Genomic DNA, 7,930 nt, shown 5'->3' with positions numbered 1-7,930 from the left:
CATCAGGGTTATACTAAATCTTCTCTGTAATGTGTCAATTTACTACATGCAAGAAGACATGGTACATCTTGCCTGTTCAATCATATGTCTGCCCAGTGAGGGGGAGGGCTGAAGGGGGGGGGAAGAGACCGCTTTTCTCATCAAAAACGGCATATGGGTGAGGAGAACATTGCCCTCTTCAATTTGAGTCTAGTTTTGGTATCTCATTCAAGGTGAGCAATGGCAGCTTGAACTGGACTTGGAAATGTGAAAGGTGATGGAAGCAAATAGGGTCTGCAGTGGATGCTTCAAATCCAGCTGCCAGGTAGAGACGCCCTGCCAAAATTATTTTATGATACATACATGTTGCAGAATATTGCTTCCATCCAGTGGAGGCTGGTGGCTCCGATATCGGTGGCTCTGTCAGAGACAGCTAGAACTCTAAAGGAGCTTTCCAAGGTATTGAAGCTTGGAGAGCTCCTTTGCAGTTCTGGATGGTTCTGACTGAAAGCCAGAATGGATTCACAGACCCACCACAATCAGAGCCACCATCCCCCACTGCTTCCATCTATTCTCCTACCTTTTGAATTGTGATGCAATTGTCAGTTCGCCACAGAGTAATCTGGGGATCCTATATCTAAGCAAGACCTTCCCCTTAGCCCAGGGATAGGCAATCTGGTGCCCTCCGGGTATCTTGGGCTACAGCACCATCCTTGACCATTGGCCATGCTGACTGGGGCTGATGGGGATTGTGGTCCGCAACATGTGGATGACATCACATTGCCTAGTCCTGCCCTAGCCTCTGTTTACCCAATTCTCTTCAGCGACCAATGTGTGGACCTTGACAGTGAAATCACCAGTCTTCCAGCGGGACTAGATCTTACTTCCTCCGTTCAAGGAATGGCTGCTATCATTTACCTTTGCTAATTTTAGTGGGGGTGGGGTGTATTTTATAAGAACAACCATTTGCTGTTCAGAGAAAAGAAACCAATATAAAGAGCTCTTCTCATTTCATAGGTTCATCTCAGGAAAACGGCTTTAAGTGGCATTTCCACCTTTACTTTACTAGTAAAACTGCTCACTCATGTCCATTAAGCAGACTTTCCACATCGACATCATATTGCATTTAATAGCACTCTCCCATGCTTTGACCCATCAAAATGATGGAGTAGATAAGCTCTACAGACACTGCTGTAATGGGGAGCTGGTTTTATGACTTATTTCCATCTTCAGTCTTGCATAGACACTTACTGTAAGCATTGCACTTCCATAGAGAATGGATGCTCTCAGATATGAGTCAAGATGGGCTCCCATCTGAATGAAACAATATGGATTTAAATAGAATGTCTTTTGTACTATTGCTCAATATCACACCAACAAAAATTTGCAATCCTATACATATTTACTCAGATGCAAGTCTCGGTGACCCATCGCATACAATCACTGCAGCTTAAACAACAGTAGGCCATGGGTTATTTGAGGGTTGTTTTCCTCTCAAAACAAGCCATGCTACTCAGGTTCAGACGACACAACAAGCAGCAACCAGGTGGTTTATTAATCAAATGGTGCCCAGCATTCATCAGCATACACCATGGCTTAAACAAGCCATGGTGATCATGCAAACTGGGCCACAGAGTTAAATGGACTTCATTCTCTTTATTTTCTTCAGCTGCTTGTTCCATCTTCAGTGAGAATTGTGGGGTGCAAAATGCTTCCCCCTTGACTTTGGAAGGCCCCTTATAACAATTTCTAAGAATCCTTAAACCAACTATTTTAGAATTAAATAGATTTAGAAACGCACACTTTGAGAGAAAATACATCACGTATGCATTAAATGTGCATTTTCAAGCAGACTTTTTAAACTTGCAGATTAATGAGGAAATGGGATGTAACGGACTTATGAATGAATGCATGTAATATTGACCCAGACTAGAAATAGACTGATCTACCCGCCCATAATAAATTCAAAAGTCTGGCTCATTTCTGCTCCCTTTGTATTGATATTTTACAGATATGTTTCACTGTGATTGTATTGTACAATTGTTTTAGAGCTATAATATGATATGAAATGTTCATTGGTCGCTGCTGAGGCCATCAGAGATGGAAAGGAAGCAGCTGCTGAACTTTGCAACTAAGAATCAAGTGCCTAAATTTGCTTCCCCCACCCCCACCTCCCTCCCAATCTTTTTTCCTTTTCTGTCACTTCTTTAGATTGTAAGCCTGTGGGCAGGGACTGTCTTAAGAAATATTTTTGTAAGCCGCCTTGAGAGCCTTTTTGGCTAAAGGGCGGGATAAAAGTGTTAAATAAATATTGCTCTTGTGTGTAGCGCCCCTGATCTTGTGTAGTTTTAAACACTTTCCACTGATAAAAGCTTTCCCCCCCTCTTCTTCTTCTTCTTCTTCTTCTTCTTCTTCTTCTTCTTCTTCTTCTTATTATTATTATTATTATTATTATTATTATTTGTACACCCTAGATTTCATCTCCTCCCCTCTTTTTCTCCTGGGACTTGGCCTGGGCAACAAACCGTGGTGACTGTGCCTGCTCACCTCCTAGCCCTGGGTGGACTTAGAGCTTCTTCTGATGAGCGTTTTATCGCATGCTCGCGACTGGCCACTCACAGATCTTCATGGGTCATTTTGAGGACGCAGTGATCCTCCTGCGCGTCTCCTGCCCTATTTCCTAGTTTTAGCATTGTAAATTTATCCACCAAAAAGCCTATATTTTTTAATAATAAGGCCATATTTGTTGGGATTTCCTGCCGTGTGCAGGGAAGTTGCGCTATAAAATGCCCACTAGAGGGCACAGTTCCCACTGATCAGTATGGGTCATGTGGTCTCTGCTGTCTTTTCCTGCTTAATTTTAGCGCATTCCCAATGTGGAAGAAAGCAGGAAGCAAGAGCAATGGTGAGGAAACACAATTTCCCCCTTCTCTTACTCTATTGCCTGCCAGGCAGCTTCCTGGCGCCAGAGATTCATGCTTCCAGCTATTCAGTCTGCCTCCTGCTTTAGAGTAGTCCAGTATCCAATGGCTTGTCACCTCCATTTTCAGCAATCAACGGCTGTAGCATCAAAGGTTAAATTGCAGGGGTGAAAGAGCCACACTGAGACATAGCACTCATATCACTGGTGTCAAGGGTAGGCATGGACACATGCCAGGGAGGGAGCGAGGCACTCCCTCGATTCAACTGTGTCTGCCATTTGCCCGGGAAACAGCAGCAGGACCATCCCTCATCACTCTCCTCCTGTGTAATCCAATTCATATCAATCCTGCCAAAGAAACAGGAAACACAACAGTGCTGGATAAACAACGGGATTTCCCCTAATGTAGAGAAGCTCTTTGTTGAGGGAAAACTGAGCGATAAGGGTCAATAAATGGTGAGATACTGCGTGATGTGTGTTATATGTTCGTAATCTTCACATGTAGAAAGTAATTATGGTGGAAGAAGTTCCAAACCACCAGTTTGCTCCCCTGAATTGTATAATGCTTGCTTTAATAATGGAGAAAATCCAGTTTGGGTCTATATTTGGCAATGGTGTTAGACCTGGAGACAGAAGAAATTGTGATGCAGTAAGAATGCAATCTAACTCTAAAGGGTTGGGACTCATTATGCTGATTGGCCCAACAGATGGCAAAGGTAATTCAATGCAAAAGTATCTAGAATAATTAGTCTAGGATCAAGGACCCACCCTGAGAAGTGCATCCTTACTGCAAAAAGGAACGGTTGTGTAATCAGGTAAAGGATTTACAAGCTGTTGCGTAATGAATAGTTGAAAACTATCAGTGCAACCTAAGCCTAAAGCAAAGAAGTAAACAAGAGACTCTGTGTGTGTGTGTAGGGAGGTGGTGCTGTATTTGACAAGAGCCTTATACAACCTTTTAAAATACCGCAGTCAGTATTGATCACTGTAGCAGAGAAAATGGACCATTACCTTGAGAAAAATGCTGTTTAGGACAACAAAAATGCTGCCAGAGCTTTAAACTAAAACTTATAAAGAAAAAGTTAATTTTCCAGAAGAAAGGGGTGCTTTTATCCATCAATTTGATCAACAAGGGTTTATATATCTGGGTTCATGCAATGCTTTATTTATTTTTTAAAGGTGACCCTCTAGGAATCAGATAAAGAATTCAATGTCACCAGCGGCAGCTTATGGAATATATTCCTTGGGAAGATAACACATATAAAGCAGATTTTTTTCCCCTCCACTGAAGTCAGTAGGACTTTATATCATTGACTTCTGTGGAGTGAAGTTATCACTTAGCGAATACAAATGAGTTCAAGAGGCATATGCTTCGGAGATTGGTGCAAAGATTGAAGGAAGATTGAGGACAGGATTACAGTTTAAGGTCTTGTCCTACAAGAGAAGATGTGCCTGAATGTGTGTTCAGGGCTTTCAGCTGTAGACATAAAACGTGTGTTTTTCTGAAGTAGACAACTCATGATAACAACTAATGTCTATACTTAATCTATGGACATGGTTTCTTGGTGTGAACTAGATCCATGAAAATCCTAGAATGGGGTGAAGAACCCCTTTTGCAGATTTTGGGTCAACTTCCATTTCAGAGAAGCTCTCACAGGCTGCACTCCAGCGATGGATAGGGCCAAAGATACAAAAATACCAGCATATTTTTGCTTAAAGTTCTTACTGCCAGTAACTACATCTTAGGAGAAGCACTTCAACCTTTTGCAATACAGGGGGTGGGGACTGCACAAAATCTGGCAAGTCACCCATAGTACTGAGATCATAATAGAAGTAGAGCAAGGAGCAGGATATCTAGAATGGCCTTTATGAAGAGACCATTTTGGAGAAGGGGGGGGAGTGCCAAACTTCCCCCGCAAGAGCTGATAAAGGTTGCTTCATCATCACCCAGGGAAAAGAGATGCTTCACTATAGTTCCAAAAGGAGGAGTGACAGTTAGGTACAGGTCACATGCCTCCCTCAGGTTCCGTGGAACATGCAGCTTCTACAAACTGGTGGAATAGTTGTTCCTGATGCATGCTGAGTTGCTCAAATACTCCTCAGTAGGAACAGGGTTTCTTCTGAGAATAAGTGGTAGTTCTGAGGGAAGCTCTTGTCAGGGCTGGGGCATGGGCAGCAGTCTGATCTAGGAACCATGTGGGATGAACCAGAAGAAGAAACCAAGGCTGAAGGGAAACCAGGAAGAAGGGTTGAGAAGCAAGCCAGACATCAGGACCAAAAGATACAGGATCATGCCAGAGCTCAGAAAGACCTTGTGGCTTGAGCAAGGCTGATGGGAAATGGTGAGCCCCCTTATAGTCCTTCCTGGTCAGAAGGAGCCAATGACCAAACTGGGTGAGTAGGGTCAGTCCAGGGCTTGAACATATTAAGCTGTGAGGCAAATTCTGCAACATGCAGTTCACTGGCTCACTGCAGAGGGCAGCTACAAAAAGACCCAAGAGTTCCTCCTAGCCAGGAATATGATAAAATAGTACTGCTAAATCTAAGCAGGTCTGGCCTTGAAAGGTGTCTGGTTGGGAGATTGCTTGAGAATCCTCTGTAAGCTAGTCCAAGCTCTTTAGAGAAAAGACACAAGTGTAATAAATATATAATTATGGGAGAGAGAGAAAACTGCCCTCTTCCAGCCTCCAAACGTAAGCTTCTGCCACTGGATGTCAAGCCAAACAGAAGATTGGGGGGAGGGGACACTGGAACAGCCTGGGTCCTCTGATATGACTTCCATCTTTCCCCTTCTGATGCCTAGTTAGACATCAGGCCAGCCCAAATGAAATCCCAACAGTTCCTTGAGACTTTGAAGGCAAAGGGCTGCAGATCCCAGCATGGGATAAAAAGGCTCTACAGGTTGCTGGGAAAATGGATCTGGGCCAATAATAACTTTGAACACCATACAGCATTAATTATACTCACCTGGTGTAGAAAGCTACACTGTTACATTGGTATCATGGATATTTTTTTAGATTTCTAAGCATGCCTGTTTTCACTGTAAAAAAAGAAAAGTGACTGCCTTCCAAATTGCCCATATATTCAAGATTTGTTTTTCTCCTAATGATAAAAGAAGAGAAGGCTTGACCGTAAATCCAAGCCAGGAGTAGTGGATGTTGAATTTGTCACAGCTAGCTCATCTCCTGCAGACTCCTCTATTCCTATTACCCTGGTGCTCCTAAAGTTACCACATTTTTCTTGCCCTGCACCTGTATTTTTAACAGCAGTTTTAGGCATACAAATATCTCCTAGCATAAAAAGAAGTCATGGAAAAACCTTCACTTTCAAAAAGTTGATATATCTATCCAACTCCATTTAAGGTACAGGGGCAAGGTCAGTAAAAATGTGGCAACCCTATGACCTCCATGACGTTGCTCTTTCCATGCCTCGCAGCCTAATTCTTTGCACGTTTACTCCAAATTAAGTCTCAGTATGAAGTCAATGTGCATAAGATTTCAGCCTTATGCTTTGGCGCTACCAATGGTCCCTGTCCAACATCATCTCCAAATTCTGAAATGTATCACATCCTTTTTTGCAATTAACATTCAGGTAGAAAAGCTGCAGAATTCATCTGAGCCCAGAAAATGAAGAGATGTTTCTTGCAGCATGAGAGATGCCTTCTGCTTGTGGCAGAATTAAGATGCATTCCTAAAGGTGAGTCCTTCTCTTTCAAATTCAATGCACTTGTTTGTAAATTGAAATAAATGAAACTCTTGGCCTCATAATTCTGTTGTGATATATACAGTCACGTTTACCTTGGCACGGCCCTTGCATTCGCCAATCAGCTAATCCAAAAGCAATACACCTGCCAGCTGTGTTTATTTCCTTACCAGCATACATAAATGCCCTTTTCAAGAGGGTCAAAGCAAATAGTGTGACTAGATGATTCATTTATCACACAGGAATTACAGCACCACCAAATCCAATTCGTATTAATTAGATGGCTTACGCTTTCAGAAATTTCTTTCAAATAGGTAATCAGCATGGCCGGCTCCCCTAGTCCCAGTCACCATTTTGGAGATAATCAAAATAGATGGCTCTCGTCAAACTTTGCCGCTTTTCTCCTGGCAGTACATTTCTATATATATTATTTTAAAATAGGTCCTCATCTGTTTACTGAGTGATGTTATTTTTCTGTCCAATAATCCGGAATACTCATAAAGCTCCGTATACAAGAGCTGGAACACATGTTATGGGTTATCATGGGTTTGCTCTGAAAATGGCCTTTCCATGCTGGATTGTCCCAATCCTTTCCATAACGTATTGGACTACTCACTGGGTAGACTGAGGCCCTTTTGTGAAACTGTATAGACTGGGGGTATATTGTGGAACTCCATACTCCCGCTCCATGTTTCCTGTGACTTCTGGGAGGTGTGGTTAGGGTCACATGAGTGTGCAACTCGAGATTGCCACATTAGTCAGTGTAATATCTATGGTGCCTTCTGATTTTGGACTTGAACTTCATAAGTAATTGTGCTACAATGACTGAATGGAAACGAATGTATTCATGAATAAGGCAGAACCCACAATGGGCAGTAGATTGACATCAAATTTGAATTCTAAGCTGTATGTACCATGAATGAGATTTTCCCCATGACCATGTCACTTTCCTTCTATTAAAGTACACAAGCCTTTTTAATTGAACTGTTGTGTTGTGGCATGTTGTCTATGGGTTTAATATATAATAATTTTCTAATACAATGTTCAACTTCAAAGTGATGTGTTTCATTAATTTTAATTTATATAGCTGTCTAGGTAGACCTCTTTTTTCCCTTCGGATTTTGATATTTGAGTGTTTCCCTTCTTTTCTATTCTTTCAGGCAGTGATACCTGGAGCACAGATAGAAAGCCACAGCAAAGCAGAAATTGTGCCCTAGCCAGTAAATATTTATAGCCAGGTAAAGTCAGGACAAACAAATGGGCTTAATATAGATAAGGGGAGTAATTATTCTACTTTGGACCAAACTACAACTCTTAGCATGGCTGGAG

This window comes from Elgaria multicarinata, chromosome 9 (genome assembly GCF_023053635.1).
Source record: "Elgaria multicarinata webbii isolate HBS135686 ecotype San Diego chromosome 9, rElgMul1.1.pri, whole genome shotgun sequence".
NCBI lineage: Eukaryota > Metazoa > Chordata > Lepidosauria > Squamata > Anguidae > Elgaria > Elgaria multicarinata.
This window is presented reverse-complemented; position numbering follows the sequence as displayed.